Below are 27,748 nucleotides of genomic sequence, written 5' to 3' on the forward strand. Positions count from 1 at the left end.
GTTGAACCGCTGGAGCCTTTCATCCTCTACGCAGCCCTGAAAGCAATTAAGTCTCCGTTGTAGAATGAACAATTAGACTTGCTTGAGACATTTTTGGTAGCTGATGAGTTACTGTTTTTTCCTCATTATATTTTGGCAATCATTGAGTTGTGGTTGTGTGTTAGAAATTCATACATTCATGTGTTTTAAGATGATTTCTCATCTAATTGGCAAAAGCAAACTGTGCTAGAAACAATTCATGAATACAAAGTGTTCTTAATTTTTGAAAAATGTTCTTGCTTTTAAAAAATGTTCGGAACTTTAAAAAATGGCCGTGCATTGAAAACAGAATATGTCAAAAACACAACAGTCTGTAATGATCTGGATAACTACCATACTTATGCTACTCCAAAAATTCTGCAAAAATAGGAAAACCTGGGTAATTTGCATATCTATCACATGTAAAAAACTTCAGGTCAAAAGCATGTTCCAGTGAATTTTCAAAATTCCTGGACTTAGCGCAAAAGTTTCTGTTTTTGGACAGAATCAAGTCAACTATCATCCACACTATCCCAAAGGCTTTACCTGGTAGTTTATTGAAACAAAAGCTATAAAACATGATTACTACAGTAGCATAATCATGTGAACACACAAAAACAGTAGGTAAAAGTGTTGGGTTGTCTCCCAACAAGCGCTTTTCTTTAATGCCTTTTTAGCTAGACATGATGAGTTCAATGATGCTCGCATAAAAGATACGGATTGAAACACAAATAGAGCATCATGGAGTATATGACTAGCAAATTTAAGTCTAACCCACTTCCTATGCATAGGGATTTTGTAAGCAAACAACTTAGGAACAAGAATCAACTAGTATAGGAAGGCAAAACAAGCATAAGTTCAAAACTTTCAACACATAGAGAGGAAACTTGATATTATTACAATTCCTACAAGCATAAGTTCCTCCCTCATAATAATATTTAGTAGCATCATGAATAAATTCAACAATATAACCATCACATAAAGCATTCTTTTCATGACACAAAATCATAGAAAACTTATTACTCTCCACATAAGCAAATTTCTTCTCATCAATAGTAGTGGGAACAAACTCAACAAAATAACTATCATGGGATTGAAAATTAAGATCATGATGACAAGTTTCATGGTTATCATTATTCAAAATAGCATACATGTCATCACCATAATCATCATAGATAGCAACTTTGTTATCATAGTCAATTGAAGCATCATCCAAAATGGTGGATTCATCACTAAATAAAGTCATGACCTCTCCAAATCCACTTTCATCATTATAATCATCATAAATAGGAGGAATGCAATCATTATAACAAATTTGCACATCAAATCATGGGGGAATAAAAATATCATCTTCATCAAACATAGCATCCCCAAGCTTATGGCTTTGCATATCGTTAGCATCATGGATATTCAAAGAATTCATACCAACAACATTGAAATCATGCTCATCATTCAAAGATTTTTTGTCAAACATTTTATAGAATTCTTCTTCTATCAATTGAGCACAATTTTCCTTTCCATCATTTTCACGAAAGACATTATAAAGATGAATACATCATGCAACCTTAATTCCATTTTTTGTAGTTTCTTTTTATAAACCAAACTAGTGATAAAAACAAGAAACTAAAAGATTCAATTGCAAGATCTAAAGATATACCTTCATGCACTCACCTCCCCGGCAACGGCCCCAGAAAAGAGCTTCGTTTGACGGGATGTGAGTGCCGATTATCTAGCCTCCCCGGCAACGGCGCCAGAAAAGAGCTTGATGTCTACTATGCAATTTTATTCTTGTAGACACATGTTGGGCCTCCAAGCGCAGAGTTTTGTAGGAAAGTAGCAATTTTCCCTCAAGTGGATGACCTAAGGTTTATCAATCCGTGGGAGGCGTAGGATGAAGATGGTCTCTCTCAAACAACCCTGCGATCAAATAAAAGAAATCTCTTGTGCCCCCAACACACCCAATACAATGGCAATTTGTATAGGTGCACTAGTTCGGCGAAGAGATGGTGATAAAAGTGTAATATGGATGGTAGAAATATATTTTTATAATCTAAATAAATAAAAACAGTAAGTTAGCAAATAGTAAACTGGCACAAAAACGGTATTGCAATGCTTGAAAATGAGGCCTAGGATCCGTACTTTCGCTAGTGCAATCTCTCAACAGTGCTAATATAATTGGATCATATAAGACCCCTCAAAGTGCGATGAAGAATCACTCCAAAGTTCCTATCTAGCGGAGAACATAAGAAGAAATCGTTTGTAGGGTACGAAACCACATCGAAGCTATTCTTTCCGATCGATCTATCCAAGAGTTTGTACTAAAATAACACCAAATAATTTCAGATTCATAATACTCAATCCGACACAAAGAACTTCAAAGAGTGCCCCAAGATTTCTACTGGAGAAACAAAGACAAGAACGTGCATCAAACCCTATGCGTATATTACCCCAATGTCACCTCGGGAATCTGCGAGTTGAATGCCAAAACAAATATCAAGTGAATCAAAATAATACCCCATTGTCACCACGTGTATTCATTTGCAAGACATATATCAAGTGCTCTCAAATCCATAAAAGTATTCAATCCGATAATAACGAAATCTCAAAGGGAAAAACTCAATTCATCACAACAAGATAGAGAGGGGAAAACACCATATGATCTGACTATATTAACAAAGCCCGCGATACATCAAGATTGTGTCATCTCAAGAACACGAGAGAGAGAGAGAGAGAGAGAGAGAGAGAGAGAGAGAGAGAGAGAGAGAGAGATTAAACACATAGCTACTGGTACAAACCCTTAGCCCCGAGGGTGGACTACTCCCTCCTCATCGTGGTGGCCGCCGGGATGATGAAGATACCGGAGATGATTCCCCCCTCCGGCAGAGTGCCGGAATGGGGTCTAGATTGGTTTTCGGTGGCTACAGAGCCTTGCGGTGGCGGAACTTCTGATCTAGGTTAACCCCGAGGGTTTTTGGAATATTTGTGAATTTATAGGGTAAAGAGGCGGTGCGGGAGGCAACCGAGGTGGGCACAACCAACCTGGACGCACCTAGGGGTTTGGACTCCGTTTACTATTGATTTCGTGGTGTTTGGACTCCGTTTGATATTGATTTCCTGTGATGTAAAAAACAAGCAAAAAACAGCAACTGGCACTGGGCACTGGATCAATAGGTTAGCCCCAAAAAATGATATAAAGTTGCTAGAAAATGATTGTAAAATATCCAAAAATGATAATATAACAGCATAAAAACCTCATAAATTAAAGATACATTGGAGACGTATCAGAAAGCAAACCACATACCCAGTTCCGCCCAAACTGCTATAAGTTGGCACTGCCTTGATGGTGTGGCACACCTTCCATTTGGGCACGCCGGTCCTTAGCATTCTTGTGTGGAGGGCTAGCCATTGGTCTAAGCACCACTCATCTACCAACACCTCCCAACAATCCATCTGATCCGCACACAATCTCGGGGGCACCTAAGTTAGTAAAGATAAACTTGAGTTCTACGCCTACGAATCAAATCGAGGAAACTAAGTACAAGGCTTTAAGAATAGGTAATTACTGTCATGTACTGCTCCTTCTTCAGAAACTTTCTGCGGCATGCCAGCTTGGTCTTCTTAATACCACGCGAGGCGTAGTAGTCTCGAACAGCCTGCAATTGAGCCTCGTGTCGTAAGTTTTGTAGTAGGCGCTTGCACTCGGTATCGATAACCTGTGTCGCGGCCTCCTCGTATCCCTCCTCACACCTGTAGAAGGTCTGCAATAAACAAGACAGCATTGATTAGTACAATAACTAGCTATTTGAAGATTTTTAATTGTGTAAAGGAGAAATTACCCAAAACTTTCTGATCACCATGTCTGCCCTCGTGTGGCACAAGACACCGTCGATCATCTCCTTCGGCGGGGTCGAGGGAGCCAAGTAGTGCTCCCAGCTCAGTCCTAGTTGTGGAAGCTGACCCTCACCGGGCAACATGACAAACCCCGGGAAGTTTTGCCGGCAAATCACACCAAGGACGGTGTTGGGCCTGCGGACATCCGTAGCGTGGTCCCAACCCCTGTAGTATGACAAGGCCAACGCATTAGATATTTGAAGAAACGTGAAGGCAAAAGGTACAAAAAGAGTAAATGCACTTACCTCTCCCAGAGAGGCCAAATCAACCACCTCTACTCGTGGGTCGTCGGCACAGGTGGGAGCTGTGTACTACCACACTGGTAGACGGTTGCCTCCTCAACCACCTTGCCCTCGCTATAAAAAATCTGATCCCGCCACCATTAGCATGGCCACTCGGCCCCTCAGGCGGATTCGGCCAGGTACCCCATCCAGACATCTCCTGGGACATAGCCTGGTCCGGAGACTCGTGGGCCAAAGTCTAGTGGGCCGAAGGCCCGTCTACCTGAGGCTCATGGACTAGAGTCTGCGTAGCCTCCTCCTCAGACGGGTCCACCCTAGGAGTCATGTGCTCAGGTGAATCAGCTAGGGGTGGCGGCGAGGAAGGCGTAGGAGCCTTCCTACCTCTCCCGCGACCACGTCCTGATCTACCTCATCCCTTCTTCCCTCCCCGACCTCCCCTCCCGGTGGGCAACGGCGCTGACGAAGAAGCGCCCGCCGGTGTCCCAAACTATCTAACAATGCTCTCTGGAGAGGTACGAGTGGAATTGAAGTACCCCTCCCACCACGCGCCGACGAAGAAGGAGCCTCGGAGCGGTCCGGACCCGCGCCCACCATCTTTCAACACCTGCCATGACAAAGGGTAACGAAATCAATACAACATAATTTTTTTTAATACCGACATGAATAATAATATGTATATAACTTAACTGTATCATCGTCAAGTACAACATAAAAAATTGAATACCTGACATGAACCAACAATATATATGTATATAATACAAATTGAATACCTGACATGTTGTCACACAGTGAGATACAAAGGCTAATAAATGTATTATTTTTCTATTTCTTAGTTGCATGTTGTTTTGTTTCTGTTCGAGTCCATCTTTTCCTTTGTTTTAGTCTTTTTCTCTTTGTGTGTGTGTGTGTTTGTGTGTGTGTGTGTGTCAGAGAGAGAGAGAGAGAGAGAGAGGTAACATCTCCGACATGAGATGCAGTTAATCTTTAACATGTCAAGGGATGGTCAACTGCTAACTGTTGTTCGAACACTGGACATGTACATGAAAGTTTTACAATCATACTATTCTATGAAGAGCAGTTACATTATTGCATTGTTCTTGCACACTGTAAGCTTTATGCAATCTGTGCAAGTTTTTAAATTATTTGCTATTTATTCACTATCTCTGGTTTGCACGACACGTATTCTGTTCTGAGACTTAAGGGGCCAAATATATTGTGAGGAAAAGGCTTAGGGTTTAAATGAAGACTTTTGGTAAACTTGAAGGACCAAAAACATATTTTTTTTCTATTCGCAAAACAAACTTTTTAGGGTTAACAATAACTAAACACATAGTAATATACTTTTCTCTGCTTGTACAAAAAAATATGTAATTTTATCATTCATATGATGAAATACACATATAATAAAATTATGGGATCACTAAATATTAATTATACATTGTACAAAAATTACGGTAATTATTCATTTATTTTTTAGATAATGCATCTCCAAAATCACTGGCTAAGCCTTCATTGTATTTTATATAGCGGAAAAGGAAGAAAGTTGCATTACTTTGTAGATTAATTTATTCCACTTACATGAATTAAAATTATATGTATGGCCTTTGTATACTAGTTAAAATAATATTCGGCCATTTTATACTAAACATTTTTACCTTTCATTATTAAAACTCCTTTTCCATGAATAGTCTTACTGGTTCAATTTTCTATTACATTCAGCAAAAACTGTTTTTTGAGGGATTATAAACCCAAACACATAGTATTATTATTATTTATTTATTTTTCAGATAATGTCACTTCAAAATCATTGCCTAAGCCTTTAGTGTTTTTATATATCGGAAAAGGGAGAAAGTTGGATGGGCTTTGTATACTAGTTAAAATAATGTTCGGCCATTTTATACTAAACATTTTTACCATTCATTGTTAAAACTCCTTTTCCATGAATAGTCTTACTGGTTCAATTTTCTATTGCATTCAGCAAAATCTATTTTTTGAGGGATTATAAACCCAAACACATAGTATTATTATTATTATTTATTTTTCAGATAATGTCACTTCAAAATCATTGCCTAAGCCTTTAGTGTTTTTATATATCGGAAAAGGGAGAAAGTTGGATGTCTCTGTAGATAAGTTTATTTCATTTAGATGAATTACAATTATATGTATGAATTTTGTATCTACTTTAGTTTTCTTAAATATCATGGCTTAGTTCTCTGAAGGCGATAGAGGTTTCTAGAGGGCATGGTTGTCCCATTGGGTTACGTTTTTTGTTTCCTTCAATATCAGCTTAGATCTCTGAAGGCCATAGAAGTAAATAAAAGTTATAGTTTCCAGCCTAAGCAAAGATGGCCGTGTTTCTGCTATGTCTTTGTCTATCTGGACCAAGTAGTGTACAAACATGCATAGGGATACAAAAGAGACTTGCACACCCTTGGCAAAATACACGACATATATAACAACTTAAATGATAGTCAAAAGGAAGTAAAACAATCAGATCAAAAGATAGAGTTACAATCCAACTCAGAATTTAACAAACCACAATGAGTCACAACATACAAGTTCTTGTTAGTACGATAGCTAGTTATATGACTAAGATAAGCTAGACTAGACCTGATGATGTTACAAAAAAATTAGTTTCACATCTTACATATATATCCTTCTTACTATATATGGCTGGGCAATCAATAGAGCAAAACGTACACCTTTTCACTAACAAGAAAGGACGAAGCTATGACAATCTCCACTGTGGCGTCCCCAAATGAACAAAAACGCGTTCTTGTTTGGTGGTGTTCAATAGGAAAGCCGATGTGAACCTTTCGAGCAATACAGCGACCAGACTTGCCATAGGATTCTATGGCCACTCTCAATGTCCCTTGTGGTTCCACTGAAACCACTTTCCTCGATAGATAAACGTAGTTATTTGATCCTCTATGCATTCCTTTACCACACCGGTCAAGCAACACAACTCGCTTGTAAGTGCTAGGAATAACCTGTGTTGTAGTAAATACCAATCCACTTTAGCAAAGTGTACACCCACTTAGCCTAGAGTTACCCATCAAAAAATACAAAAGTTAGCTATGATATATGACAAGAAAATAAGAGAAGGAAAAGGAAAGAAAACCAGAAAAATAAAACCAAAAGAAGAACAAAGAAAATAAAAGAAAAAAGAAAAAACAGAAAACCGGCTAAGATACCGCACAGAAAAAAGCCTGACACAAAACCTTGCTCAAACCATGCAAAGTGGCATAGAAGGTTCACACAAATGAGCTAAATGGGTTGTCCCACAACTTCCAGCTCTATAGGTGACCCTACCATTGGTTTGGTAATAAGCAAGATTTAGCTCTGGTGATGCATCCAAGCAATAAAAATGAGCAGTTAACAGGCTCGGCCCACTCATTACCTTGTTGACGGCATTGCTCGGATATGCTTCAATTATTTTTTCCAGGTGAAAACCTAGATTTGAGCCTTGGTGGTTGGATCCGGTGACGGCAACACTTGAGTGTCGCTCCCTTCTTGGAAGCATTGCTATTGAAGAACCTCGTGGTCTGTGTGGTGTCATGAGATGGTTGGTGCTGATAGGTTCTCTTTTGTAGTTTGCCGATCGTGGATCTAATCACTTTGGGTTTTTCTTTTACTCGCCTACACATAGCATTGGTTTTATATGACTTTGCTATCTTGCATGTTTTTTGTGTGTTGGTGTTGGCTGTGTGCATCCTAGTTGTAGAGAGGTCGAGTGTGTTCTCTTTGGGTTTGTATCCTCTTGATGCTCCTCTTTGAGCAAATAAAATCCATCCTTTGTCAAAAATGCAGGCTCGGCCCACTCGAACTAACTGAAATGAAGTCATGTGCCTTTGTTTGGACTAATCTTACCGGGGTTTTTTTCGAGGGCCAACGACAGTAGGGGAGCCCCTCATTGACCTTTCCATTAGCTAAAATCTTGCTGGGTTGTGGTGTGCGTGTACACAGAACTCTTTCGGCTCTTGCTCTAGTGATTTTGTGGGCACCTTGTATGTTATGTTGTATTGTCAGCAAAGCGGCTTGGTTCCAAAATAAAGACTAGAAGTTCCTTCACTAACATCATTTAGAAATTTTCATGATTTGGTCTATTTGTTTCACTATATGGTAAACCTAGAGTTATTAGTAATAATCAGTACATAAGCGGTAAGTATAGAGGGATTTGCCAAAGTTTGTTGGGTTCATCTGAACCCAATCACTATATACTTGCTCTACCCCTGATTTTGAGAGAACGCCCCCTTATATATAAAGAGCAATGCTACATCTACGTACTCAATTTTACGTGATTAACGTAATCGCCAGGTGGCATTTATTCTTTGGACAGATTAGGGGAGGGGGCCCCACCCAGTTGAAATCAAGGGGGGTGGAGAGTTCAAATAGGAAGATTACATAGGTTGGTTACGTAGCTTTACCTAGGTGTAGCATTTTCGATATATAAATCATAGCCGCCACTTTCGGCTCCGAATGTAGCATTTGTGCTCTACAGTAGAGAGGAAGGGATTCTCGTCTGTCATCCTTAGTGTATGGTTTGATTTATGAAGGACGTGCATGATGACATAAATCAAACCTTCTCAGCTTTTAACCAGGGCACGGTGAGGCCATACCATCGCACCATGCCAGGCATCATATTTTTCAAGCACGTATTTCATTTTTCTATAGTTGATAACTCAATAAATGACGCGTTTGTGGTTGACTATTGCCACGCATTCCCTTAAAATCCTTGCCCATTCCTTGTAAAAGGCTTCAGAATTTACTAAATACCATGAGCATGGTTTTTCCAGACCGTTCTTGTGCACCTTTTGGTGCACCGACTGTTCGAATTTGAATTATGTGGATTAATGCCTAAAAAATGCACATAATCCCCTAATATGGTAAATGAGCCTGGAAAAATGCCAAATTTGAACATGTTGCATTCGAGGGGGTATGTTGATTGTAGAAAAAACTGAATGACAAGCTAGGAAGGAAATTTGGATTCCTAACCCCTTTAATCTTGCTGATTACCCCCTCGAAACCATTAAATTTCCTCGGTGATGATTCGATTTATGAATGGCGTGCATGACGACATAAGACAAACATTCTTAATTTTTTACCAGGGCATGGTGAGGCTATACCATGGCACCACGCCAGGCGCCATGTTTTTCAAGCATGTATTTCATTTTTGTATAGTACCCAGTAAACACATTTCCTTGAAATATCTGCCCATTCCTTGTAAAAGGCATGAGAATTTACTAAATAGCACGATCATGGTTTTCCAGACCGTTCTCGTGCACCTTTTCAAGATGATTGTTTGAATTTGAATTATGTGCATTAATGCCTAAAAATGCACATAATCCCCTAAATATTATAAATGAACCCGAAAAAGTGCCAAATTTGAACACGGTGATTTGCAAGGTTTATGTTCATCGTAGAAAAAAACTCATGGACAAAGGATAAAGGAAATTTGGATTCCCATTCAATCTCGGTGATTTACTATCGCACACGATTCATCTCCGTCGCCTCTGCGAACCGTGTGTGTTCATCCACACATGCAAAAGGAAAAAAGAAAACCCTCGCCCACTTCGTCCCCACCCACTCGCCGCGGACTCCTCCACAACTCTACACCTCATCAACTTCTATCACAATGGCCACCCTAAGCTCAACGGCCGTTGTTGGCGGGCGGCGGTCGCGCTCCAAACGGCACGGGATTTCGTCCCTACAGCTTTCGGCCGCCTATCTGCACCGACATTCTAGACTCTGGTCGATTGGGGTTTTCTGCGGGATTGGGCCGGGGATTTTTTCATGGAGAAGGTAATCAACTTAGCGAAATATTCACTCATCTCTTATCGCAGTCCGTCCGTCGCTGTTAATCAACCGGCGAAAATCGCTGTGGATTCATTCATTCATGTCTCCATAGTGCGAGCACAAATAGGGCAAGTGTGGTCGCGGCCAGTCGGAAACGATGTTGTATCTCACCATTCTGGAAGACTTCAGGGAGCACTCAGTATGTTCAATCTCAACCGACCACAGTCGGCATGGCCTAAATTTGTGAACACCGTCTATTTCTACATTTGGATAAAAGGTACGGTGCCACGTGCAGCCTAGATGTTGAAGCCGATCCCCCCACCTATATTAGGCAAATATATGATGTATTGTTCATTCAGTTACTCTCATATTTGCAACAAATCTTTGTTACATTATCTATTTTAAATTATATATTTTTTTACTTTGCTTTCATCTATATATTGATATGTTCTATCAGTTACTCCCATATTTGCATCTTACTCTGTTATTTTAATATATCTACTTTACGATCTTAATTTTCATTTCAAGCAGTACATCCCTTGCTTTGCAAGAACAGGAGTAGAAGGAAATCTTGGGCTTTACTTTGTTGATGACTCCCAGGATGTCATATTGACAACGCAGCATGGATTTACAATGACGGTTAGCATAAAACTTGATAAAGATTGTCACTCCTATTTTGATGCGGACCTTTGGAGAAAAATGTCTAAGTGTTATGAACTGAAAGCTGGCAATAAAATTCTAGTGCATGCACCATAGCCTGGTCTAATTAACATGGATGTTTACTTCCCCAACGTCATCAGCCGATCAAAGTATGGTCGAGGTTAGTGTCCTTTCAACTTTCTCCATGATGTCATATTACTTAGCAAAATCGGGGTATTTGTTCTGACTAATTGATCACTATTTAAGCAACCAATTGTGATTTCATTTTCTGACTCTGTTCCTAGGCAGTAACAAATTCTATTTACCAATTTATGCGCACTATATGTTCTTCTGCCATGTTCTGAATAAATAATACCTTTCCATCTTTTAAGCAGGATATGTTGGATGCATAGTGAACGATCTGTATGTTACTAAGCATACCAAATTTTACTGGAAGGACTTGAAGCATGTCATAAACTTTGTTGATAATCTGACAAAGATAGCACAGCGTATGAACGCTGCATTTTGGATGGGATTAATTACACCTATGGTGCACACATTGAACAAGACCAATTTTGTGCACAAAACGCTGGTAAAAAGTCTTATATTAATGTTGATGCTCATAAACTATATATATCTTCAACGATGTGTTACAATTGGTTTTATTCTACATTTCAATAGAAATTGCCCACTGTAGCAGTTCCTGGATCGATTTCCCGGCGTGGTCGAATTACACTTGTGCCTGCTAATAACGCCAAAGTAATTGCAAGGTACTGCATTTCCCGCAGAAATGGAACCATTCAAATTAACAAGTTCTCGCTTGTCATGGCAATGCATCCATATTGGAAAAATGGAGACACTGTTCTACTCATGCTCTACCAAGGCATGGAGGTCTCTTCCTTTTCATTGACGAGATGCCGAGTCGCCATGATCAAGCTGCTTCCAGCGGATAGTTGTGGTTGTTGGCCCTCGGCCTCTTAAAATGTGCTAGTTGTTACTATGTTAAGTATGTAGATATGGACCATATGGTTGTTGGCCCTCAGCCTTTTAAAATGTGACAGTTTTAACTATGTCAAGTATGTAGATATGGACTATATGGTTGTCAAAACCGTGTTACGAAGATCCTCCTTTTGTCGAATAGTGTAACCATTATATATATATATATATTACTCAAATGTTGTTAGCCAAGTTCATAAATTTTCATGGTAAGTATTAGTATCGTACACGGTTCATTGAGTTTAAGCGTGTGCCTGATGTCCAGAAGGCATTTGCATATTAACTGTCCATATTGCAAATTCACACACGTGTTAATATAAGGAAATGTATGTGTAGCTTACTAATCATCGCATAGTGCAATACTCCTAGCCACCGCAAGCAACTAATTTGCATTTTTCAAAGTTTTTTGTACACACAGAATCGCACACGAACTAACTGTATTAACCGTCTGTGTTGTAATTTCTCATCGCAAACAGTTCATCCGAGTCGGCTGTTTGCCGCGTATCATAGACATCTTGTTTACACGACTCATTTGTGTTCTTTTATTTCATCGCAAACAGTTCATCTATGTGAACTGTATGCCGCATATCACACACGTCTTGTTAAGTTGAACCGTTTCTGTTGTGTTCCCTAATCGAAAACAGTTCGTCCGAGTGAACCTTATTCCGTATATCACACACACACACACCTTGATCTGGCTAACCGTTTCTATTGCACTCCCTAATAGCAAACAGTTTATCGGAGCGAATTGTGTGCCGTATATCGCACACACATTGATATGGCTGCCCGTTTCTGTTGTTCTGCCTCATCGCAAACAGTTCGAATGGATTAACCGTATGCTCTGCATCGCACACGCAACTACAATCGGAACCGTGTTTGATGGCTCCACCATCGCAAACGTTTTGCATCTTTTTAACGGTTTTTTACATCACCATTTGTGATTAATGCATCGCACACAGTTTCGTCAAAGGGTCTCTAATCGTAGTCTCGCGTTAGCAGCATCCTGCAGTAGTGGTGGCTTCTCTCTTGAAATAGTACAAAGTGGGTAAACAAATTACTGTTGGGCAATTGATAAAAGAACGAATAATTATGATGATATCCAAGACAATGATCATGTATATAGGCATCACGTACAAGATTAGTAGACCGACTCTTGCCTACATCTACTACTATTACTCCACACATGGCCCGCTATCCAGCATGCATCTAGTGTATTAAGTTCATGGTGAAACGGAGTACTGCCTTATGAACGATGACATGATGTAGACAAGATCTATTCATGTAGGAATAGACCCCATCTTTTTATCCTTAATGGTAACGATACATGTGTGTCATGTCCCGTTCTGTCACTAGGATTGAGCACTGCAAGAGCGAGCCCATTATAAAGCACCTCTTCCCATTGCAAGATAAATTGATCAAGTTGGCCAAACAAAACCAAAATATCGAAGAAGAAATATGAGCCTATAATAATCAAGTATGGATATGAATTCATAGATCTGATCATAAACTCACAATTCATCGGATCCCAATAAAGAGTTACATCGAATAGATCTCCGGAGAGAACATTGTATTGAAGAACAAAAGGAGAGAAGAAGACATCTAGCTACTGCCTACGGACCCGTAGGTCTGAGGTGAACTACTCACGGATCATCGGAGGAGCACCAATGAAGATGATGAAACCCTCCGTGATCGTGTTCCCCTCTGGCGGAGTGCCGAAAAATGGCTCTAGATTGGATCTTGTGGCTCTGGAACTTGTGGCGGCTGAAAGAGTTTTTCGTCGACTTCCCTAGGGTTTCTGAAATATTTGGGTACTTATAGAGTCGGAGGTCGGCGGAACAGAGTCCCGTGGGCTCCACTAGGTACCAGGGCACGCCAGGTGCCTTGGGCACGCCCTGGTCTCTAGTGGGCCCCACAGGCCTTGTCTTGTGTGGCCTCTTGACTCCCTGGATGTCTTCTGGTCCCAAAAAAATCTCCAAAAAGTTCCATGGCATTTGGACTCTGTTTGATAAGGATTTCCTATGAAGGAAAAAACAAGCAAAAAACAGCAATTGGCACTAGGCACTATGTCAATTGGTTAGTCCCAAAAATGATATAAAATGAATAGGAAATTATTGTAATACATCTAAGAATGATAATATAACAGCATGGAACAATCAAAAATTATGGATACGTTGGAGACGTATCAGAGTCTCATCCGAGGGGTAGGGGAAAGAGGAGCACTAAGGTCGGGGAGGAGATCACCTCCGCTGCAGGCTGCGGCATTGCCCATGGCGCGTGGAGGGGATAGGAGCTTTGCTCCGATCCAAAAATTGTGGGGGACGGGGAGAGATAGGTGGTGGCCTGGTGCTGGGGATGTGGCTTGAAGAGAGAGAGGTGGTGGGGACCGGGGGCGTCACGTGGGGTGAGGAGAGAGAGCGACTAGTTCGTGGGTGAGTGGCTTCATCGATTTGTTTGGTTTATTCTGGTTTTGAAGTCTGAAACCCGAACCCTAACCTAAAGACCGAATTAACAGAAAATAAAACCCGTACCCTAGAACAAAAATCGAAATAACCAAAAATTTGGTTATATTGGTTCGGTTCGGGTTCGGTTACGCAAATGCCCACTGCTAGGTATGACGCTCGCCACAGGCAATATGTGAGCTCCTCTTCCTTGTGTGCGGTCGCCAGAAACGGAAGCTGACGCTCATGCCTTCACTAGCTCGGTTGTGGCCCCGTAAGGCTTCCCACTGTCGCTTGGAAGGTCTAGTACCTCACTTGGCTCCGTAGCCAGTAAAAAGCCAACAGCTACTAGTTAAATAAAAAGTGGGTTTTATTTTTGATAGATTTAGAAAATTCTTATATTGAAAAAAAACACAAAATAAAAACGTTTATGAAATTTTAAGATGTTCCTGAACTATAATCTTGTTGGCAAGTTTGAAAATTGTTCACCAAATTTAAAAATGTTCATGCATTTGACAATTATATTCATGAGTTTGAAAAATATTCTTGAGTTTGAAAAAGTGTTCATGAATTTGGAAAAATGTACATGGATTTTAAAAAGCTACCGAACTCGTAAAAAGTTCTAAAAATGAAAAGGAAAAATAAAGGAAAACCGAAAAATCTGAATAGATATTTTTTATACATTAAGAAATGTTTTCATAGTAAGTAAAATAAAAATATTTGCCAAAAACATATATATTAGAAAAATTGAAATAAATAAAAGGAAGCCTACCAACCACATATCCTATAGGCGATATAAAAGAAAGTGTAGCCGAGCTAGTCGTGCTTTGTGGGCCTGGCACAAAATTTATCGGTGTAGCGAGGTGCAGTGGCGGAGACAGGGGTGCCAGCAGGGGCCCTGCCCCCCCCCCCCCCTCCCTAACATCCAAGATTTGTTAATAATTTTCTGGTGAATAGTGTAAAATAGTCATTAGATGCTGCTAAATGTCTCTCTTTCAATGGTTTGGCCCTCCCCAACCTGATTCACAATCACTCGGCCCCCTTGATCTATTTTTTCTGGCTCCGCCACTGGCGAGGTGGGCATGTCGCTCACCATAGGCGGCATATGAGAGCTCCTCTTCAGCATGTCCAGGCACAAGAAAAAAGAGATGGCACTCATGCTCACACTAGCTCGGCAGCGACCCACTAACACTTCGCTCAGTCGCTTGGAAGGTCTAGCACTTCCCTCAATCATCTGGATCAGTAGCTAGTAAAAGGCCAGTAACTACCAGTTTAATAATTTTTAATAGATTTAGAAAATCCTTATATTTCCAAAACAATCATGAAAGAAAAAAATTGAAGACATTTTGAAAATTTTGTAAATTCAATAAAATATTTGAGAATATATGCTAAACCCGAAAAAATTATGAATTGGGAAAAAATATTCATGAATTTGAAAATGTTCACGCATTTTAAAGAAAATCACAAATTTTAAAAATAAAAAAAAATCTAAAAATCGTTCACATATTTGAAAAAGTGTTTATTAATTTTAAAATAATATGCAGATAGGAAATGAAAACATATACATAAATTTAAGAAATTGATAAAAAACTAAATGAAAAAACTAAAAAAGACTAACAAATAAAAATCAATAGATATTTTAGAACATATACATAATGTAATGGTTTTACAATAAGTAAAATAATAATAGGTTCGGACACTTACAACATGAAACAAGATTTTATTTTAGAACATTTTAGAATAATAAAATGTGCGGGGAAAAAAGGAGCTACAGCTCCTGATGACACTAGCTCAGCCTCGGCCCAGTAATGCTTCGCTCACCCGGTCGAAAGGTCTACTGTTTCCCTCGCTCTGTGGCGAGTAAAAAGCCAATAGCAAGCGGTCTAATAAATAATGTTTTTTTGTTTCTTTTATTTAGATAATTATTTTACTTAAAACATATTCTCGAAATAAAAAAGTTCGAAAGTTCTATAATATTTTCGATTTCCAAAGACATGTTGGCAATTTACAAAAATTTGCATGATTTTTTTTGAAAAAACAAAATTGCTAAAAATATTCATGAATATGAAAAATGTTCATGCATTTGAAAGAACTTGATGATTGTTTTAAAACATAATGAATTTCAAAAGTTTTTAATGGATTTGGTATAATATTTATGAATTTAAAAAATGTTCTTGCATTTGAGTAAATGGGCATATATTTAAAATAGAAAGGGAATTAAGATATGTTCGCTTTTAAAAAATGGAAATTAAAAAAATAAAAGGAAAACCCAAAAATTCTGAATGGATATTTTAGAATATTTTTATTACATGATGAATTTTTTCCCATGTTTCATATCGTTGAACACACATGTAACCTTTGGAAAACACTTTGCCCTCTGTTCTCAGGGTTCAAGCCAACAAGAATTGTACTCCCGGGATTGCTTCTTACTAGTTCTAGCTCGTAACCAAAGACCTTGATGTACTCGTCTTTCATCCTCGTTAGTAGTTTCTCTAACACTATCTTTTTGGCAGCCTTACACTTTGATGTTGATAGATTAACAAAGAAATCTTTTAGAACAATAGATTTAACGCTACTAACATAGCATCTTTTGGCACAAGGGTCGGTCAGTGTGCATCTTTTGTCTGACACGGTATCTTCTTACATATGCAGGCTGCAGAGTGCGAGAAGCTCCTCTGGATGCGTTTTCTCAGCCTCTCCCATTAATTGCAACGCTTTGCTCAAAACAATAATTTGCTGTAGTTAATTAAGGTTTATCCGTGAGCCAATCACCATCTCCTTCTCTTGGGCAAATATAATGCTACCCCGACCTCTGGTTATGTCTTGCCCTCATCATCATCAGACCATAGTTCCTTCTCTTGTGTTCTGAACTGCTCTGAACTAGATCCAAAACGTGATGGTGGAGGTGTGATAAGAGCATCTTCAACAGCCTTTGTATATTTGCACTTAATTACTATTTTAGCAATATAGCTAAAAAAGCCCGTGCGTTGCAACGGGAGAAAAAACATAACACACGCTCTTAACCCAACAATAATCACTCAAGACCACAATAGGTCCATCTCCTTTATTTTAGCGAGGCACTCATACAGCTCAAAGCAGATGATAAAATATGTATAGTCCAATCTAATAAGCAGTCAGTCATACATTTCAAAGAAGATTGTCAAACACGCATAAACAAATCATCCATTTCTAAGAAAATAACACATCAAGACTCCTAAAAAGATAGAAAGATTGCTAACTGCAGGGCATGAAGACATCAAGTGGACGGCGAAGAAGAGCACCTGAGATGGATACCCATGAGGTAGGTTGTCCAATTCCAAAGGAACAACAGCCATGCACCCGGCAATGACCCTGGCACCAAACCCTAGCCACCACCTTGAACCATCTGGTGCGAGATGTGTGATTAAGGGCCTCCGGTTCAATGAAATGAATGTTGGCATCATTGTCACTGTTGGAGACATTAAACAATAATCAATATAAAAGCCTATGAGGCATATACGATGTGAGGTCAGGAAAAAGAACGCAATGTGGGAGGGAGACAGTTACCGAACCAGCTTCCATGCAAGGTAAAGGAAGGGCTTCTTAAAGTCGTAGTCGCTCTTGGCGGAAACTTCATAGTACTAAGGTTTCTTCTTCATGTGGAATGTGACCACTTTGTTAAGGAACAATCATAACAGAGGCGGTCAACGACATGGATAAATAACTCTAGAGGGACACAACAACAAAATATCTGAACCCCAAGCATAGTGCAAGCAACACAATTACTATACATACTTACTTGAAACCGATTGAATAACCCAAACATTTGAGAGTTATGTGAACAAATAAGTCTTCTTTACATATGCATTCAAAATTGGAAATATGATAAAATTCTACCGGTGTCTTATTTCTATGTTCAGCCAAGATTCTAGAAAAATGGCATTATAAATAAAAATATGTTGACATTAAATATACCAAAACTGGATAATGCATCACTGCCATCCAATGGGCAGCATTGCAAATAGAAATAAAATACAAAGGTATGCCACCATAACGCTAATAGCTAGACCAACGACATATATGTGTGGAACTGGCATTAACAACAAATAGAATAGTCAACTATTAATTCTACATCATTCTTCAGGCCAATTCCAATCTGGATAACAAAAGGAAACCGTGGTTAACATCACACTCACACACACAGAGAGATTGTAAACAAAGTAAAACTAAAGGCACTGCAGATTCTGAAATTACCATGGTCATCCAAAATATTCATTGCTTAACAGTACAAAATAACAAATAAATTTGCAATTGTGATCGAGCAGACCTACTGCTGCTACTCCTTGCTTCCATACTGCCATTCATTGATGTTCAATGCAAGTATCACGCAATCAAGCACAACAAAGTAGGCGCAAAGTAAAATAGAGATAAGAGGAAGAAAGAAGACTTTACCGGTGTGCAATGGAAGCTGGAGTATGTAGAGGATGAGGTCTTTGCCACGCCTCACCATGTGCAGCCTCCCCTTCACCCCCACCCCATCCCAATCCACACCTCCCTGCGCCACTGCCACCAATCCACGCTGGGAGCGTAGGGTTTGCACAGGAAGGTCAGGGGTGCCAAGATCAGCACGCCGACACCGACCCTGAGCCCCAAGCAACAGCAACAGCCGGAGCAACCACCCCATGCCGTTGTCGATCCTCTCTACAGGGTGGTGTTCATGATCCCCACATCCACCTCCACCGCCGCTGGCCATGTTACCTGGGTGAAGAGGAGGGATCCGAAGAGGCCGTCAGTGAGAAGAGGGAGCACGAGAGGAGCACCAGGGGAGCCGCAGTCGCATCCGCATCAACCCACCGTAGTCGCTCCTGGCTTCGCCGCCCTTCATGATTGCGAGTGGCTAGCACAAGGGAGGGCCGCTTGCGATTCCGTGAGGAGGAGCAGGGAGGCGCGATGGGGATGGGAAGCGGGAGGACGAGGATGAGCGGGTGAGAGGGGATGAGCCAGATGTGGCAGCCGGAGGGGAGGAGGCAGAGATGGCGGCGGGGGGGAGGGGGGAGGGGGCGGGAGGAAGAGGATGGGGAGGCGCGGCAGGGAAGAGGAGAGGGGGCGTGAGTGCGGGAGGAGGCAGGAAGCTAGGTCTCCGCTGGAGTCGCTTCCTTTTATACGCCAACTGATGAAATTATGAAAATGCCCTCGACTGGAATTACAAGCGGTGGCACGAACGAGAGGTAACTATTCATCGCTACAGCGCCTTTTTTGATCCGACGACCCAGGTCGTCCATGCGCAAGATCCGACGGTCGCAATCGCATCAAGCAAACGTAATGGATGACCGGATGTTGCTAAACTCTCAGGAGGTCGGGTTCTCCCGTGATTCTTGTTTCTGGATTAGCATATGAGACCTCCTCTTCGGTGTGTCAGGCGGCAGCAAATTGGAGCTGGTCCTCGTGCTCACGTTGGCTAGGCCTGGCTCAGTAAGACTTCGCTTAGTCACTCGATCTATCTAGCGCTTCTCTCGCTCCCTGCTGGGTAGCCAGTGAAAAGTCCACAACTACTCGTTTAATAAAAATAAGAATTTAATCTCTTTTATATATTTAGAAAATTCTTACATTTAAAAAATGTTCATGAAATAAAAATTATAATAAATATGGTCGTGAATCCAAAAAAGTGTTGACGAATTTGAAAAAAAAGAATTGGGAATCAATGTTGAAGAATTTCAAAATTTTACAAAACAGTGAATGGATTTTTAAAAAGATTCAAGAATTCAAATATTCATAAATTTGAAAACAATTGTACATAGATTCAAAAAAGATAGTGAAATGAAAAAATGTTATATTTTAAAAAAAGTGAAATGAAATAAAAAAGCAAAAACTAAAAAAATGAATAGATATTTTCACAGTAGATATAGAAATAAATAAAAAGAGAGAAAAAAGAGGGGGGGGGGGGTCTAAGTGAAGCGTACCTAATATGTTGCTTGTTTCTGTAGGGGTACTATGTTGCTTGTGGGAGGTAAAAAAAAGAGTATAGCAGTTCTAGCGAGTGACGGGATGAGCCGTGCTTTGTGCTCTGGCTAAGTACTAGCTATGCCCGTGCGGCGACACGCCGCTCCCTGTTTATTCATTGCCGTGAAATTGGTTCAATGTTGCTAATGAAATTTGTTACGTTGTGTGAGGTGTTGCTGAGTTGACATTCCTTTTCTTCAATCGGCTGTGATTCAATATAGAAGATATGTGTGTGAAATTGTGTAGTCATAATAAGGCAAGTATTGATGATGTTAGTAAATTGCCTTGATATTTTCAATTGTAAATACCTCTTCCCACATAGCATTTGTGTGATATACTCCTCTATTACAGTTTGCACTGAAAAGAGACAAAGAAGTTGAACAAATGTTCAATAGAAACTACTGTCAAATCTAAAGTTAATTCACTAAGAAGAGTATGAGGAGATGTTATATACATGCTACTTATTTAATTGAGAGGAGCATGATGAGATGTTACATGCTAACTGATTCTCTTTTCGCCTGTTTGGAGTAGTGTGGCTGATTTTATCCCTAAAACTCCCAACTCTCCATAAGAGAACAAAACTATAAGTTTCAGATCACATCATTAAATATCTTGAAGAATTCAATGATAAGAAGAATGCTATTTCATTTTAAAGCAAAAGAAAAGAACAAGTAGCTAGATGCATCAACACTATAAATGGACAAACTGAACTAAAGATTACTTTGTGATCCTTCCAAATTCATTCACAACCCAAACCATGAAATAAAGTAATTCAAGGTTCTTATAGAAGATAGTGGAAGCACGACAGGGGAAGGGACTTTGATTGTTGTAAACTGGCCAATGATAACATAGAAAATAGAAGATCATAAGATATTTGGACAAAATAATTAGAAGAAATCACTTACGTTACATGAGTTCTGATGTGCATCCATATCAAATTTTCACTCAACTTTCTGTCATACAAAAATGGCCACCTTCACTCAGCTTGGCCTAGCCGCGCACAGCCGCGATCACACGAGAGTTTTGCCGATGTCCACCGCCAGTGGTAGAACTGCAAGCCACCTACACTGCCGCCACGCGCTGCGTGAATCACTACATAGCCTCGTGGTCGCTATTGCAGACCTACAGTGCCAACGCTGGGCGGAGTAGGAGGGCGGTGACCAACGACAGCTCCACGCAGCCGAGGAGGCCGGCCCGAACGCCGCAACCCATTACGACAGCAGGAAGAACGAACCATGGATCTAGTATAAAGAAGAAGAAAGAAACAAACCAAAGAAAGTAGGCGAAGTACAGGAAGAAAGAACACCTATTTGTTTGCCAGGGAAAAGGGAAATTCTCATTACTCAAGGAGGCTTCTCAGTGATAGCCAGGTTTATGACAAAGTCCATCCCGGCAGTAAGCCAGACTGCTGTGCGCGGAGTGCTACGGCCATAGGCGTCCCGCTCATGACTAATCATGTTCTTCAGACGGCTACAAAGAGTAAAATAGATCTCCCTAGCATCGCTTCCAGCCAACCTACGAATCTCCTCTATAAGTGCACGATGTGACGATCTATCCATCTCGAGCACTGTAATCATCGACACTGCCTCCGCGCTATCCAACTCAACCAGAACAGGTAGGTTAGATCGGTGCAAGGCCAGCTCCAAGCCTTCTCTGCACGCTGGTAGCTCCGCCTCTAAGGCGTTGTCGCATGTGCGTAGCTCCCTACATTGGTTGTAGATGATCTCGCCTCAGTCGTCACGCAGGATCATACCTCCTCCCTGATGTCTATTATGCAACTTTATTCTTGTAGACTCGCGTTGGGCCTCCAAGCACAGAGTTTTGTAGGACAGTGGCAATTTTCCCTCAAGTGGATGACCTAAGGTTTATCAATCCGTTGGAGGCGTAGGATGAAGATGGTCTCTCTCTAACGACCCTGCAACCAAATACAAGAAATCTCTTGTGTCCCCAACACACCCATACAATGGCAAATTGTATAGGTGCACTAGTTCGGCAAAGAGATGGTGATGCAAGTGTAATATTGACGGTAGAAGTATATTTTTTATAATCTGAATAAATAAAAACAGCAAGGTAGCAAATAGTAAACGGGCACAAAAACGGTATTGCAATGCTTAAAAACAAGGCCTAGGGTCAGTAGTTTAACTAGTGCAACCTCTCAACAATGCTAACATAGTTGGATCATATGATTATCCCTCAAAGTGCACTAAAGAATCACTCCCGAGTTCCTATTAGCGATGAACAAAAGATAGGAATTGTTTGTAGGGCACGAAACCATCTCAAAGCTATTCTTTCTGTTCGATTTATTCAAGAGTTCGTACTAAAATAACACAAAGCTATTTTTTCCGTTCGATCTATCCTAGAGTTCGTACTAGAATAACACCAAAACAAATTCATATTCATAATACTCAATCCACACAAAGAACTATAAAGAGACACCCAAAGTTTCCGTTGAAGAAAAACGTGCATCAACCCCTATGCATAGATTACCCCAATATCACCGCGGGAATCCGCGACTTGAATGCCATAACACATATCAAGTGAATCAATAGGATACCTCATTGTCACCTCAAGTATTCATATTGCAATACATATATCATGTGTTCTCATCTCTGAATATTCAATCCAATAAGACAAAACTTTGAAGGGTGAAGATTCAATTCATCATAACAAGAGTATAGAGGAGAGAAACATCATATGATCCAACTATATTAACAAAGCCCATGATATAAATCATGAGAGAGAGAGAGAGATCAAACACATAGCTACTGGTACAAACCCTCAGCCCCGAGGGTGGACTACTCCCTCCTCATCGTGGTGGACGCCGGGATGATGAAGATGGCCACCGGAGATGATTCCCCCCTCCGCCAGGGTGCCGGAACGGGGTCTAGATTGGTTTTCGGTGGCTACAAAGCCTTGCGGCAGTGGAACTTCTGATCTAGGGCTACCACGAAGGGTTTCGGAATATTTGTGAATTTATAGGGCAAAGAGGGGGTGCGGGAGGCCACCGAGGTCGGCACAACCCACCTGGGCGTGCCACGGGGCCCTGGCGCACCCTGGTGGGTTGTGCCCCCCTCGAGGCACCCTCCAGGTGCAGCTCAGGCCCATTGGGTTCCTTCTGGTCCAGAAAAAATCTCCGTAAAGTTTCGTTGCGTTTGGACTCCATTTGATATTGATTTCCTGCGATGTAAAAAACAAGCAAAAAAAGCAACTGGCACTGGGCAATGGATCAATAGGTTAGTCCCAAAAATTGATATAAAGTTGTCATAAATGATTGTAAAACACCCAAGAATGATAAAATAACAGTATGAATACTTCATAAATTATAGATACATTGGAGATGTATCAGCATCCCCAAGATTAATTCCTACTCGTCCTCGAGTAGGTAAATGACAAAAGAAATGATTTATGAAGTGTGAATGCTAGCAAAGTGCATAAGTTTGATCAATGATAATTTCAATCACTTTTTCTAGTATCATAACAGCAATTCTTTCTTATAAAACTTCTCATGTTATAGTAGCAACCAATTCACATGTTAAGGTTCAAACAATGAACCCTCTTGAAACTCAACAACCTATGTTCTCAGTCACCAAGCAATTGCAATTCAACTTATTCAACAGAGTTTAAGTAAGAGCTCCACATACTCAACCATCATATAGTCTTCTATGATTGCTAACACTCACCGCATACACATGAGCAAAACGTTTCAACCGGACACATAGAAAGATAAGGGCTTATTATGTTGCCTCTGAATGTATTCACCTCAAGGGTGATGTCAACAATAATAACTCATGCTACCCATATTCAACTGGATATATGTGCCTAGATCTTTCCTCACCACATGATGCTTGCCAAAAGAGAAAAATAAAAAGGAATAGAGAGAAAAACTTTGACTCTTGCATAAAAGTAAATACATAGAAGTAAAAGATAGGCCCTTCGCAGAGGGAAGTAGAGGTTGCCATGCGCTTATTTGTTTGTATGATCAATCCCTTAGTGCAAAAGAACGTCACATTGTATTGCCCCTTAAGATGGCAACCTTTATTATGCAGTCTGTCGCTTTTATTCTTTACCTTCCAAGTTCGTACAACGCTCAATTTTCTCTTACACTAAATGATCTCACACTTTTAGAAGCAATTTTTATTGCCTTATTGCATCGATGACAACTTACTTGAAGGATCTTGCTCAATCCTTAGGCAGGTATGGTGGACACTTGATGATAAGATTTGGGTTTAAGGGTTTCTGGATGCACAAGTAGTATCTCTACTTGGTGCGGAATTTTTGGCTAGCAAAGATGGGGGGCAAGCACCACATGTTGAAGGATCTATGACAATATAACTTCTATGTGAATATGAGCAAACATAAATCATTACGTTGTCTTCCTTGTCCAACATCAACAATTTTGGCATATAATATTTTGATGGGGGCTCACAATCACAAAAGATTTCCATGATAGTGTATTTGCATGTGAAAGTTCTCTTCCTTATACTAATTATTTGTGAATTGCTTGTATGACCAATATTGTGATTGTCAAGCCTCAAAAGATTTCACTTTCTAAACCCAATGTGAAGCTACCACTAGGCATGATATGATTTCAACTTCATGACATTTAATTTATTCAACTATTTACTCATAGGATATAAGTGAAGCACAAGAGTAAATGACAAACTACTCCAAAAAGGTATAAGTGAAGATCATGCGAGTAGTTAAGTAAATAGATAGCTATTTGAGGACTCTCTTATTCAAAAACTTTCATATCTAAGTATTTCATTAAAACAGCAAGCAAGAATAAAATAAAATGACATTCCAAGGATAACACACATCATGTGAAGAAGCAAAAACTTAGGATCAACCGATACTAACCGATAATTGTGGAAGAAGAAAGGTGGGATGCCTACCGGGGCATCCCCAAGCTTAGATGCTTGAGACTTCTTGAAATATAATCTTGGGATGCCTTGGGCATCCCCAATCTTGAGCTTTTGTGTCTCCTTAATTCCTTTTATTTCATGGTTTTCCTAAATCTCAAAAGCATCATCCACACAAAACTCAACAAGAACTCGTGAGATAAGTTAGTATAAACCAATGCAAAACCTTATCATTCTCTACTGTAGCAAATCACAAAAATTATTATTCAACATTGCATATTAAATGCCTCTGCATATTTAAACTCCTATCCTCAAATAGAATCATTAAACAAGCAAACATATGCAAACAATGCAAACATAACAGCAATCTGCCAAAACAGTACAGTCTGTAAAGAATGCAAGAGTATCAATACTTCCCTAACTCCAAAATTTATGAAAATTTACCACACTGTAGAAAATTTATCATAGCTTACTGTGCAAAAAGTTTCAACATATTATCATATTTTGACTTTTCTAGGGAATTTTTGCAATATCGGTAAACTTTCTGTTTTTGAAACAGCAACATGTAGTCTTGCAAAATAAGCATGGTAAAGGCTATCCTTGACATTTTTATTGAAAAGAAAGATGCAAAAAATTATTCTAAATAACAGAAAGAAAATACTAACAAAAAAAATGATGCTGCAAGCAAAACACATATCATGTGACGAATGAAAACAAAGCTCCATGTGAGGTTACCGATAATGTTGGAGACGAAAGAGGGGATGCCTTCCGGGGCATCCCCAAGCTTATTTGCTTGGATCTTCCTTGAATATTAACTTGGGGTGCCTTGGGCATCCCCAAGCTTAGGGTCTTGTCACTCCTTATTCTCCTCGTATCGATATCTCACACAAAACTCGAAAAATTCAATCACACAAAACTTAACGGAACTTCGTGAGATGCGTTAGTGTGATAAAGAGCAAACCATTTCACTTTGATACTGTCAAAGACAAGATTCGTAATTGTTTCCACACAATGCCTACTGTAGCATATAATTTCCACAATTTATATTGAGTAATATAAGCCATAGAAACTAGAAAACAAGCAAACTATGCATTGAAAATAGAATCTGTCAAAAACAGAACAATCTGTAGTAATCTGTACTCCAACCATACTTCTGCTACTCCAAAAATTCTGAAAAATTAGGAAAACCTGAACAATTCGTATATTAATCTTCTGCAAAAAGAAACATAGCAAAATCACGTTTCTGTGATTTCTGAAAATTATTTTCGTGAGTGCAAAAGTTTCTGTTTTTCAGCAAGATCAAACAACTATCACCCAAGAAGATCCTAAAAGCATTACTTGGCACTTTATTGAAACAAAATCAATGAAACATGATTACTACAGTAGCATAATCATGTGAACACGCAAAAACAGTAGGTAAAAGTGTTGGGTTGTCTCCCAACAAGCACTTTTCTATAATGCCTTTTAAGCTAGGCATGATGATTTCAATGATGCTCGCATAGAAGATATGAATTGAAACGTAACAAGAGCATCATGAAGCATATGACTAGCACCTTTAGGTCTAACCCACTTCCTATGCTTAGGGATTTTGTGAGCAAACAACTTATGGGAACAAGAATCAACTAGCATAGGAAGGCAAAACAAGTGTAACTTCAAAACAATCGACACATAGAGAAGAAACTTGATATTATTGAGGTATGTAAGAGCATAAGTTCCTCTCTCATCATAATTTTCAGAGGCATCCTGAATGGATTCAATAATGTAGCTATCACATACAGCACTCTTTTCATGATGCACAAGCATAGAAGATTTATTACTCTTTATGGCATACATGTCATCATAATAATCATCATAGATAGCAACTTTATTGTCATAGTCAATTGAAACCTCTTCCAAAATAGTTGATGTATCACTAAATAAAGTCATGACCTCTCCAAATCCATTTTCATCAATATTGTAATAAGATTCAACACCCTCCAAAATAGTGGGATCACTACTACCTAGAGTTGACACTCTTCCAAACCCACTTTCATCATTGTAATTATCATAAATAGGAGGCATGCTATCTGTTGGGGAACGTAGTAATTTCAAAAAAATTCCTACGCACACGCAAGATCATGGTGATGCATAGCAACGAGAGGGAAGAGTGTGTCCACGTACCCTCGTAGACCGAAATCGGAAGCGTTATGACAACGCGATTGATGTAGTCGTACGTCTTCATGATCCGACTGATCCAAGTATCGAACGTACGGCACCTCCGAGTTCAGCACACGTTCAACTCAATGACGTCCCACGAACTCCGATCCACCAGAGCTTTGCGGGATAGTTCCGTCAGCATAACGGCGTGATGACGGTGTTGATGATGCTACTGATGCAGGGCTTCGCCTAAGCACCGCTACGATATTACCGAGGTGGAATATGGTGGAGGGGGCACCGCACACGGCTGGGAGAGATCAATAGATCAACTTGTGTGTCTAGAGGTGCCCCTGCCCCCGTATATAAAGGAGAAAGGGGGGAGGCCGGCCGGCCCCTGTAGGCGCGCCAGGAGGAGTAGTCCTCCTCCTAGTAGGAGTAGGACTCCCCTCTTTCCTACTCCTACTAGGAGGGGGAAAGGAAGGTGGGGAGGGAGAAGGAAAGGGGGGCGCCGCCCCCTCTCCTAGTCCAATTCAGACCAGAGGGGGAGGGGCGCGCGGCCTGCCCTAGGCCAGCCCTCTCTCTCTCCACTAAGGCCCATAAGGCCCACTATTTCTCCCGAGGGGTTCCGGTAACCCTCCGGCACTCCGGTTTTCTCCGAAACCACCCGGAACACTTCCGGTGTCCGAATATAGTCGTCCAATATATCGATCTTTATGTCTCGACCATTTCGAGACTCCTCGTCATGTCCGTGATC

General features: G+C 40.2%; 1 pseudogene; it reads right to left on the reverse strand.

Annotated features, from left to right (window-relative positions):
• Window positions 1–18,752, reverse strand: part of LOC123039759 (26 kDa endochitinase 1-like) — a 31,077-nt pseudogene extending 12,325 nt beyond the window's left edge.
• Window positions 18,753–27,748: the final 8,996 nt, after the last annotated feature.

The sequence above is a fragment of the Triticum aestivum genome, chromosome 2B (genome assembly GCF_018294505.1).
Source record: "Triticum aestivum cultivar Chinese Spring chromosome 2B, IWGSC CS RefSeq v2.1, whole genome shotgun sequence".
NCBI lineage: Eukaryota > Viridiplantae > Streptophyta > Magnoliopsida > Poales > Poaceae > Triticum > Triticum aestivum.